The 11,871-nt window shown below is 39.8% G+C and overlaps 3 pseudogenes; 2 read left to right on the top strand and 1 right to left on the bottom strand.

Moving 5' to 3' along the window:
* The first annotated feature begins 1,687 nt into the window (after window positions 1-1,687).
* LOC101962032 (cardiolipin synthase (CMP-forming) pseudogene) lies at window positions 1,688-2,553 on the top strand (annotated as a pseudogene).
* A 977-nt stretch (window positions 2,554-3,530) lies between these two features.
* On the top strand, window positions 3,531-11,615 carry LOC110599080 (ras-related protein Ral-A-like; annotated as a pseudogene).
* Window positions 9,328-9,420, bottom strand: LOC120891006 (U6 spliceosomal RNA; annotated as a pseudogene).
* Window positions 11,616-11,871: the final 256 nt, after the last annotated feature.

Genomic DNA, 11,871 nt, shown 5'->3' with positions numbered 1-11,871 from the left:
CATTCAAAATGTCACTAGTTGCTTGGATCATTTATTATGACATGCTCTGAGTTAAATGTGTAAAGTTAAAATGCATTTTGGTCTTCTGAACACTAGATACTCAGCCAGGTTCTTCTAGATATCTCTAGTTACATCTCTCTTCTTTCTACAAAACTCATTCCCAGGCATGGTGGTTCTGTGTCCCCTCACAATCTTCAAATAGAACCTATTCTCTATTTCTTATTCCTTTCCATATTGTGACTTTTGCACTGATTTCCATATTAGCTTTGATGATGTACTAGAGCCAATTTTTCTTTGGAATCTGTATGAGCCGAATTTCTACCTTCTGATTCTACTCATTGTTTTTGGATTCTACTCTTTTAACTGAACCATCACCAAAAACTTATGGATTATATTCATTCATAAAGTGAGTTTATGAATAATCTTTCACTAAGTAGAGCTAAAAGGAATTCCCTATTTGGTTTATTTTATAGATGATGAAGCAAAAATCAGGAAGGTATAAGTGAGCCACATCCCTACAGGTAATAAAAGCCAATGCTCAGGAAGATCTTGGGAGACTGTCATTTCTAGCCCAGGCTCTCTGACTCCTGTACTGCAGCACTGATAAATGTTGCCTCTTGCTCCAGAGTTGGTGCACCACCAGAGAGCACAAAAACAGCAGAAATACTGTGACCTCCAATACAGTACATTTCTCCTTAGTGTTCCAGTTACTACTGTGCTCATATTGTAATGGCCTCAATTGATATGTGGAATACAAGACAGTTGGTGAAATGTTACTGGTGAAGGTGTGGAGTGTCCTATGAACCAGGGACTTTGGAGCATTTCAGTGTAATCAAGGTCTGTGCCACCTCACCATAGTTGAGTCTGCAGAGAAGCCTCTCTGCCAGGCTGCAGCTCTCTGACGGTTGGTCCCAGAGGCCAACTGGTTCTGCTGAAGTTTAAGCTGTGACTTCAGAAATGGACATATTGTCCCATTCCATAAAATAATAATGGTACCTTCTCCCAATTAAAACTATTTTTTATCCCAGTGATCAGGAATAACTTGAAGACTGGCTTCTAGAATACTTTTCAAGACTCAGAACTAACTCCATCAGATGTGATGGTGCTTCTTGATAGATTTGAGATTAGATGGTGAGAACAAATATATACATGAAATCTATACATTGTCCAAGTGAAAAGAGCTTTTGTCATAAGAAGGGAATAGGATACTTTTTATTAAAGGAGGCACAGGTGTCCAGGATCTAAGTCATGCCTTCAGGAATAATTTCAGGCACATGCGTGAGGGTCCATGCAAATGGTATCTCCAAAGACACAGTAAAGAGTAGTAACCTATCTGAACAGTCACTAACACTTGAAGTGCACTGAGTGTTCAGGATCAAAAATTCTCAAGAGAGTATGGAGGCACCAGAGGCCATGCTTCCCTGGCGCTTCGGGGTCTCTATGGAGAAGTGGCTCCCGCAGGGACCCAAGCTGCTGAGCTTTCCCCACCTCGGCCCTCGCGGCATGGCCGCAGGGCCATGCTGGCTTGGTGCGCGGCTCCTGGGGGGCCCTGAGTGCGGCCGCCTGGGTGCTAGGGGTGCAGTAGGGTAAGGGGCGCTCCCGCGGGGCCTTGCTGCCTCTCGCCCTGCTGCCTGAGCTGCCAGGCCGAGCGCTGGTCGCTGTGCCCGGCCGCGCTTGCCCTGCGGCTGCCCAGAGCCGGCCCACGGAGCCACTGCTCAGACGCGGGCAAAGCGGCCCCGGGGCCTGCGGCAGGAGGGGACGCCGCCGCGGAGGCCCTGGGCGGCGAGTGGGTCCTGGCGAGCGCCCCCAGTCCGTATGAAAATCCATGGACAATCCCAAATATGTTGTCGATGACAAGAATTGGCTTGGCTCCAATTTTGGGATATTTGATTATTGAAGAAGATTTTAATGTTGCACTAGGAGTTTTTGCTTTAGCTGGGCTAACCGATGATTTGTTGGATGGATTTATGGCTCGAAACTGGGCCAATCAAAAGTCAGCTTTGGGAAGTGCTCTTGATCCACTTGCTGATAAAATACTTATCAGTATCTTATATGTTAGCTTGACCTATGCAGATCTTATTCCAGTTCCACTTACTTATATGATAATTTCAAGAGATGTAATGTTGATTGCTGCTGTTTTTTATGTCAGATATCGAACTCTTCCAACACCGCGAACACTAGCTAAGTATTTCAATCCTTGTTATGCTACTGCTAGATTAAAACCAACGTTCATCAGCAAGGTAAACACAGCAGTTCAGTTAATCTTGGTGGCAGCTTCTTTGGCAGCTCCAGTTTTCAATTATGGTGATAGCATTTACCTTCAGATGCTTTGGTATTTTACAGCTTTCACCACAGCTGCATCAGCTTACAGTTATTATCATTATGGTCGGAAAACTGTTCAGGTGATAAAAGGCAGATGAGAGTCACCCATCACCATTAGCAAGGAAGCAATACACATCGTCTGTGGCAATGCCAGCGAAAATCTACAGGAGTTTCCCTATTTTGGTGTTCAGCTTGTAAAAGGACTTGTCAGAACAAACCATGTCATCAAAATTGAAGTAATGTGCATTGGAAATAAGCTTGATCATGGGCATATGCAGAATTTCCAATGTATTTTTAAGTATAAATAAAACTATAATTTAGAATTTTTAATCGTAGGTTTCTTGAATATAAAGAGATGAACTATTCCAATTATTGTCAGTCCTTTTTTATGTTTTTTAAAAATATAGTTCAGAGCATGGAAACCGAAGTGTTGACACCTGTCTCTAGAATCTAAGTTGCTCATGAAGCCATAGGGACTTGCCTGGGATTAAATATATATCTTATATAACTTGGCTATTCATTTTTATGTTTGATTTTTAGATTCATGTATACATTAACAGCTCATGTGGTTATTATTTGGTCATTTAGGGTAGTGAGAATAAAGTTAGCTGTGAATAAAGCAAAGTTGTAAAGAGATAAGTGTGGTAAGTTTTAAAAATAAATAAGATCAAACAAAATAGAAGGTATTGAAGCTCATCTCATGTTCAGGAGTCTTCCAGCCTCTCAGGTGCCTAACAGTTCATATATCAGGATAACAAGTAACAAAGATAGTTGAAATATGAGAACTTGTCCATTAGTCTTTCATCTAAAAGCAGTGAGTTACATCATGCCTTCCAACTGTGTTTCTAACATTACAATATTTGTATGATATTGGAACCTGTACTTATTGTGTAAATAATATGAAATTGTATATTTTTCAAAGATTTTTTAAACTTTGGGAAAATTTCTTTTGTTAAGATGTTAAAGGAATAAAAGCTGGAAAAAAATAAAATTGTACCTTCAACTTGGAAAAAAAATTCGCAAGAAAAAAATTAGCAAGAACTTTTAGGAAAGATCAGCTGGCCTAGTTTAGCAGACAGGACTCATGTAGACCCCTGCTATACACATGTGTCAGTAGTGCCTGTCAGTTTGGTATAATCTCTGCAACCTCCCCTTTCTGGTTAGTCCTGTGTTCGTCACCCTGAATTTCTCACTGAACACCCAGAAATATGGCTATTGAATTCAGTTCTCTTTTTAATGGCATACTCACGAGTTGCAACCAGAGAAGAAGTGACTTCACGTTCACCCAACAGGTCAGCACTATTTTGGGGAGGATGGTGGACAACAGGCAGTTCACACTGACTGCAGGAAGTTTTATGGTCCTCATCCAATGAGTCTGGCAAGGGTTCTTTTACTTCTTCCTCTTCCTCCTGTTCCTCTTTTCTCAGCCTGGTGGGATAAAGAGTATGATTAAACAAGAAGGACTGGATGCAAGAGTCCCAGGAGTTGATGATAGAGGCCTAAGGGAGTGGTCACAGAAGGTCAGGGGTACTCCCTTTAAAAAGGAAGAAAAGGGTGAAGGCAGAGTATAGCTGCCTTCGTGACATGAGACCCGAGAAGAGGTTCATTTTACTGGCTGGACAATTAGCTGAGGGAGTAGGTGTCTCAACTCTCTTTGTATGCTACCACCATGACCCACAGCACACAGAGAACATACACAAGTTCAAACTTTTCTATATGTGTTAACATACAACAGTTAATGCTTCAGAGACATTGTAGAGTCCAAGACATCTAATGCAATCCAGTATATGGAGATATAAATCTCCATTATCCAATTTCATGGCTATGAAAGGCCTGCCAACAAATTAAGGTCAACCACAACAAAACAGATATACATCTCATCCTCAATTGATCAATACCCTATATATTAGTCTCATCCTCAATTGGTCCATATGTATATTCTGTGAGTTAAAAATAAGAACTTTAGTGAGATTGATTACGTCTACCTGGATGTAGACCAGAACCAGTACAATGGGCACCTTGTTAAAAGATGGACTTCTTCATTGGTTGAGGAATATAGTCATACCAGCAGTTTTTGTTTCCCTTTGCATGTGAAATATGTGGCTACTTTGAACCTCTTGGTTTCATTATGGGGGACCCTTGTCATATTTTACCATCCTTTCCTATGCCCTTGGTATTCATTGTTACCTGGAAGCCTGTGATTCCTACTCTTTTCCATCTTCACAATTTTCTGAAATCAAATTCAGAAATGTCCAGTAGGTAGTGAGTAGTTCCACATCACTCATTACAGACACATGGGAGCCTCGGAGCATGGAGCCATGGTATCAATGTGTGACCTTTGTATGGACATAAAGTTCTCCTCTAGATGCAGCTCGTGAGGACTCCATTGAAAGAACTTCAGTTGTACCAATCACAAAGTGGGGGTCCACTGCAAATCATGATTGTGTACATAGGACTAACCAGATTGCAGAGGTACAAGAAACACAAGAGTAGTTGGGAAGGTCACAACCCAAGTCACAGGCTGACTAAAACCTAAGAATAAATTGCAGGACTGTTGAAAGAGTCCTGTCCTTCCACAACTCACCTACATAGCAACAGGACTCAAATAATAACAGGAGAATTAATCTGAAAGAAATACAGTCTTAGATTTAAACAGAACAATCAGGAGAAATTGAGACACTGAAATAGAAAAAGTAAAAGCAGTAGAGGAGATTTTGGTCAGTGGCATCTATAGTTACAGCATGCACATAACATAGCCTGGAAGCTGCAGGGAAGAGGGTGGATCCCCTCATAGACTAGCCTGGATCCCCTGCCTTCTCCTTCATTGGCCCACACTCTGCTGCTACCCTGCAGCCTCCTCCTTCTGACTCCCCTTAAAAGGAGTCTCCCAGACAACAAAGGCAGAGCACCCTCCTCCACAGCCAATCCAGCTGAGGCTTCTGGGACCTACTGGGTGGCAGACAGCTTGCTGTGCAGATCATTCTGGATACTATGGTGAAAACTCCACAACACTAGATAGCTGCATATCCTCACAAATATCAGAATTTCTTAACCCTACACAAAGTCATCATGAAGAGCAGTGGTGATACGGGCAAATCTGTTGGGACTCTACAGTTCATGTACGAGGAGTTTGTGGAGGACTCTGAACCTAGCAAAGCAGAGAGCTATAGGAAGAAGGTGTGCTGGATGGGGAGGAAGTGTACATCTCCACAACTCAGAGCAGCTAAACAGGAAGACCAAGCTGCAATTGGAGACAACTGCTTCCATATGGAGGAGGAGTTCCTCTGTACCTTCTTGACTGCAGAAATGCAATTGTTGGCAACCACAGCTGGCTTCAAGGAGGATATTTTAAGAGGAAAAAAAGATGAGAATCTTTCATTTCTACTGGTTGGTAACAGATTAAATTTGAAAGATAAAAAGGCAGGTTTCTATAGAAAAGGCAAAAAAGAGAGCTGGCCAGTGGAAGGATAAGTATGTGGAAACTTCTGCTAAAATATGAGCTAATGTTGATAATGTCAAAGGTGTACAGGCATTTGGGGTAACAGGTGCATAGATAAAGTTGATAAAAGAGGCTTTTTAGGAATTCATGTCTTTAGATATTACATCTAGTTTGTCATGTCAAATATTTTTGCTTAGGGGTTTATGATGTACATCTTTCATTTCTTACTACTCACAAGCAATGTCATGCATGGAATTAAAGTGACCAATGTCACACTGGCCAGCAGGCCCAGCAGACTCCAGGTGTGTTCACTGCAGCCATTAAACCAGGAATGCTAACCACAAACACTGTGGTTTTGTCTTGAGACCTTTCCTCTCCTGAGTACTAAGGAACTATGAAGCCAAATGACAAGGATGCATCTAGTTTCTTAGGCTGATGCCACTACCTGATTCATTTATTGGCAAGTTGAGCCACTTAAAGGCCAATTAACTTTCTTTAAATGAAAAAAAAAATTACACAGTCTACTCACTAGGTAGGTAAACTGAAAAGGGAAACTTACTGAAATTTGAATTTACTTCCATTCATGTCACTCACCTGACCAACTGTGGCACCTAAGGTATAAATTAAGGAAATATTGGGAATAAACTTTGGAGTAAACATTATTTTAGGAGAGAGACCAAACAGATATTTTAAAGTTATTAGATCAGGAGTTTAAGACCATCCACAGGAGAAAGGAGACTTTTTATCAACTGGTGCTGTAACAAGTGGACACTCACATCCCTCAAAAATGAAACTGGACACAGACCTTACACTTTTCACAAAAATTAAATAGAAATCACAGACCTAAAATATAAAACATAAAATGTTTAATAAGCCTCCTAAAGATGATGAAGAAAAATATTCAACCTAAGAGTCCTTGAGTTTGTACATGTCTTCTCAGGCACAACACCAAGGCATATTTCATGAGAGAAAGAGCCGAGAAGTTGCACTTTGTTAGAATCTACCTCTGCTCTGTGAAAGACACTGTTAACGAAGTTAAAAGATGAGCCACATATGGGGAGAAAAGTTTTGCCAGGTACGCAGCTGATGATACGCAGACATGATGCTTTGAGGTTCTCAGTGAAGGAGAGATGAGCAGGTGGATGACAGTGGACTCTTACTAAACTAGCTGTGTGGCACAGCCCACAGAAGTTATAAATGCCATTACACATTTTCCAAAGTTCACAGACTCTACAAACCAGAGTAAGTCCCAATGTAATGTATTTTCTTTAGTTAATAATAATTTATGACTCTTTTCTCATCAATCATGACAAACATAAAAATTCAGCCTGGGCTGTTATGAGGAGAAATTCCCTCTATGGAAGTTGCAGGAGGTATAAAGCAATGTTTCTATCATCAGGTGGTACTACCAAGGCCCAAAACAAGCTCCAAAGACTGAAGGTCTATAACTTTTTTAAAAAAATGCATTCATAAACATTCCTTTTCCACACATGATAGCTCCAACTACTACTAGATTGATTTTTGGAAATCTGGAGACAGGAATTTAGGAGAGATTAAATGATCAAAGGCTATAGATAGTAAGAATTCAGGCTGAGAATGGAACCCTCTCACTTCTAATCAAGAATGATATCAGTCTAACATGAGGTCGCTTCTTTGTCCTCTTCTTTAACATTAGATGAATTCTGTCTCCTCATCCAGAGACCACATTCTTCCAAGGAGAAAGATATAGTTGCACTATGATATTCACTTGTATACTTGCTTTTGTGTTCCTACACAGGCAGCTTGTGTGTTCCTATATAACATGGAAACTGACATTTCCATGCTCTAATTTTGACATGGATAGCAAAAGACCTGATCAAAAATCACTTTGGGAGTGGAGCATCCCTTGATCCAGGGACCTTGGACCAGCTCAGTGTAATTATGGCCACATTACCTGGGCTTAGCTTGAAGACAAGACACTCAGCCAGTCTACACCCTTCCGCCAATAGCTCTTGAAGGTGGTATTACTTATGGCAGTCAGAGCCTTCGTGAGTAATGAGGTCTTTCAGAAAATCATTGATAAAAGATGTAAGTGGGAAAGCTCCCAGGCTTGCTCTGGATTTTAATATTGGATTATCTGGGGTGAAATAGAAGGAACTTGAAGCCTGCAGAATTACACAATAGATTACATGGCCTTTGAGATTTTAATAAGAACATGCCCATGAAACCATCTTAGCACAATTCCCTTAGGCAATAGAGAAAGAAAATAATAATAAGGCCAAACAAAGGCCTCCTCTGTATCAGAAAGTGTTCTGTAAGGTTCTTAGACATCCGCCTCATCTACTCTTCCCTATTCAAAGTCAAGCATCTTCCTGAATCTCCTTTATAAAGATGCCCCTTCACTTCCTCATTTGGCCAAAGACATTTATATGTGGATGTAAACATAGTGCATTGTGCCTGGATAGTATGTGAGCCACACACAAGAATGTGTCCTGATTCGTCCAGCTGGGGTTAACAGCAACAATGACAGGAAAAGGAATTGGCTAGCTGTAAAACTACAAATGAGTTTTGGTCCATCATTCATCATATTATGTGGTTCCAAATTGTTTTATAAATATGTGTAATCATGTCTTCCATGTGACTTTCAGCCTTATTTAAAAAAATAATGCATTAGAATTCATATTATACAAATAGAATACAATTTTTCATATTCTGGTTGCACACAAAGTATACTCACACCATTTGTGTCTTTATATCTGTACTTACGGTAATGATGTCTATCTCATTCTACCATCTTTTCTACCCCTAGGTCCCCTATCTTCCCCTCCCACACCTCTGCCCTATCTAGATTTCATCTAATTTACTCATGCTACCTACCCCCAACCCCATTATGAATCAGCATCCTTATATCAGAGAAAACATTCGGCATTTAGTTTTGGGGGATTGGCTAACTTCAGTTAGCATTCTATTCTCTAACTCCATCCATTTACCTGCAAATGCCATGATTATATTCTGTTTTAATGAGGAATAATATTTCATTCTGTATATATATATATATATATATATATATATATATATATATATATATATATATATATATGAAACATTTCCTTATCCATTCATCTACTGAAGGGCATCTAGATTGGTTCCACAGTTTTGCTCTTGAGAATTGTGCTGCTATAAACATCGATGTGGCTGTATCCCTGTAGTATGCTGTTTTTAAGTCTTTTGGGTATCGACAGAGGAGTGAGATAGCTGGGTCAAATAGTGGTTCCATTCCCAGTTTTTTAAGGATTCTCTATACTACTTTCCATTTTGGCTGCACCAATTTGCAGGCCCGTTAGCAATGCATGAGTATGCATTTTCCTCCACATCCTCACAAACTCTTGTTTGTATTTTTAATAGCTGCCATTATGACTGGAGTGAGATGAAATCTAGACTATTTTGATTTTCATTTCTATAATTGAACAATTTTTAATATATTTGTTGATTGATTGTATATCATCTTCTGAGAAGTGTCTGTTCAGTTCTTTGGCCCATTTATTGGTGTTTTTGAGTGATTTATATATCCTAGAGATTAGTGCTCTAAAAATATGGAATGCTTCACAAATGTGTCATTCTTGCAAAGGGGCCATGCTAATCTTCTCTGTATAGTTCCAATTTTAGTTTATGTGCTGTCCTTCTTCTTAAAGGTATCCTTTTTCCATTGCCATGATACTGAGGGTAATATACTAAATCCTAGACTTTTAAAAATATGCTAAGAATGAAATTTACATTAAGTAAAGGAAGAGCAGAATCCATTTTGGAAGGCATCTTCTATCTCAGAGAGGAAATAGGAGATTATTCATTTGGTGACTGGGATCCTATGTACAACCTACCATATTTTTGCAGCTGGTTGGCTAGGGAGTAGTCTGTAAGCAATTTTTCATTGAGGTCTCCCAATTCTTGTTTGCTCTCTTTCAGTTGATAATGCAATTCCTGGATGATTTCTTCTGAAGGGCTGACCAATACAGCCATCATAATTTTAGGCCTTATAGGTAGAGCCTGGGACTGCACAGAAGAAACCCAAACATGTTATGGGCTAAAAACAAATCAAGTAGCATTCATCAGGACTAAGGGAGGACAGTAACTGTAATCATTAACTTACTGTCAAAAGAGATTGATCACCACACTGCAACAAGATTTTGGATTCCAGACCTCAGAGCTGAAGTGTAGAGGTAGGACAGGAGTGGAGAGGTAGGGCTGAGTGCGCCAGGTAGCGTACTAACATAGAAATTTGGAGATGTCATGGAATGTGGGGAGCCCTTGCCTTCCAGGCTGATACACAGGCCCCATGATCTCTTCAGAAGCTCACCACAAATGAGGAATTTTTACTCATAAGGCAGTTAACAATAATTCTACTTCTCACTTTTCATTCTTGGGCATGTGGGAAACCATCCACACAGAAATAGTCTCCCTAAAAGTTATGTTTTCTTCAGGGCTATGCAGAAGATACCTCATCATTTCCTTAAGAACAAAGTGGATAGTAAGGCTTTTCCTCAAGTCAAAAATGCATAACTTTGCCAATGTAAAGCTGTCCTGATATTCTTCTCTGAATAATCATCCATGATTTCTAACTCTGTGAAGTATAGAATAATAAAGACCACTGTAGAACACTAAGAAAGTCCATTATTAGGTCTTTAAATTTTTCTGTTATTTTTCAATATATCATCACCACATTTCATTTTTATGTTTGTTTCCTTTCTCTCACAGTTTTCAGTGAAACCTAAGTTTGACATCCCTACCTCTTTACCTCCTCCTCTATGTTGGATTGCTTTGCTTTTGTTTCTTAAAATCATTAAGGCTACATTTAATATTTGTTAGCTGTGGATTTTATTCAAGCCACACACAAGATGTTTATGAGATCAATGTGATTAAAGAGTTCATATAATCCTGAATGCATGTAAAGGCCACACATATGGGGAGGAAGCTGTAAATGTGATGCTATTTTTGTTTTCAGTCACTTCACTCACATGCCAAATAATGCAGGGACCTGAAACATTTTATAGACATTGCTCAAAAAATCTGTGTGGCCTTTCTCAACCCACATCATTTTCCATTAGTCTATGTAATGATACTGGTGCTAAGATTTATCTAAGGCTTTAAAGAAATTCCTGACTTCCATTAGAAGTTTCTTTTGGCCCAGGAAAATTCAGGATAAATTTAGTAGACAATGGTCGCAGATCATAGACTACATATTTAGTGTGGCGCTGTACTCCATTTTTGAAGACATAATCTTACATTGTGAAATCACCTAGCCATAGTACAAACTGTCCCTCCATCTGTGTCTCCTAACCTGGGATGAGTTCCCATTCTTGGCCCTAGAGTCATACCCTTTCTTCCTGTTTGTTTAAGTGCAGGAGGGACCTCACATTTCTGTGAGGTCAGAGGAAGTCTTTGTCACTGGGTATAGGGCCACCAATGGGATCACATGGAAATGTATTTTTTTCCTGAAGCCATGAGGAGTTCTGAGTGCAGTGAATATTCTCTCACCACAGGAAAGTTATCCCCACCCCATGAATTGAATTCCTCTGGCTTCACTTTCTGGGCAGGATCTTGATCTTGTTGGAGAATCACTGCACAAACTCATATTTTTCATGCTTATCCGCTCCCTCTCTGTGAGATTTCTCTTGATTTTTCTACTATCTGAATATGATCTGTGAATGGAAAACATGCAGGAGACCCATGCCAAGTGTTTGTGCACCTCAACTGTGGGACACTCAGAAAATTTTCAGACTCCTTTTGTCCTGAATCCTCAATAGGTCAAGAATCCAATGTGGACTCTCTCACCAGGTTTGGTGTAGTGGTGTACACTATCCATGTTCTCACCTATTGAAAACCCTGGATGAATCTGGTGCAAACATTTTAACCTCCTTTCCACAAGGACTGCAATATTCTACCTCTGCATGCCGCAGTGTAATCAGCACTATGCTTTACTTACAGGGGATCAGCAAATGCATACATTGAGCTTAACTTACTTAGAATGCAAGTTTTCAAATATGTAAAGATGTTATGTATTATATGTATGATGGTAAACAGAGAAGCAAAGCAGGTGTGTTCACTTATTTGGGTGCTAAGAGCCAAAAATTATT

Source organism: Ictidomys tridecemlineatus, chromosome 11, assembly GCF_052094955.1.
Source record: "Ictidomys tridecemlineatus isolate mIctTri1 chromosome 11, mIctTri1.hap1, whole genome shotgun sequence".
Classification (NCBI taxonomy): Eukaryota; Metazoa; Chordata; class Mammalia; order Rodentia; family Sciuridae; genus Ictidomys; species Ictidomys tridecemlineatus.
Note: the sequence above shows the minus strand (reverse complement) of the source record. Positions and strands in the feature narration are given on the sequence as shown.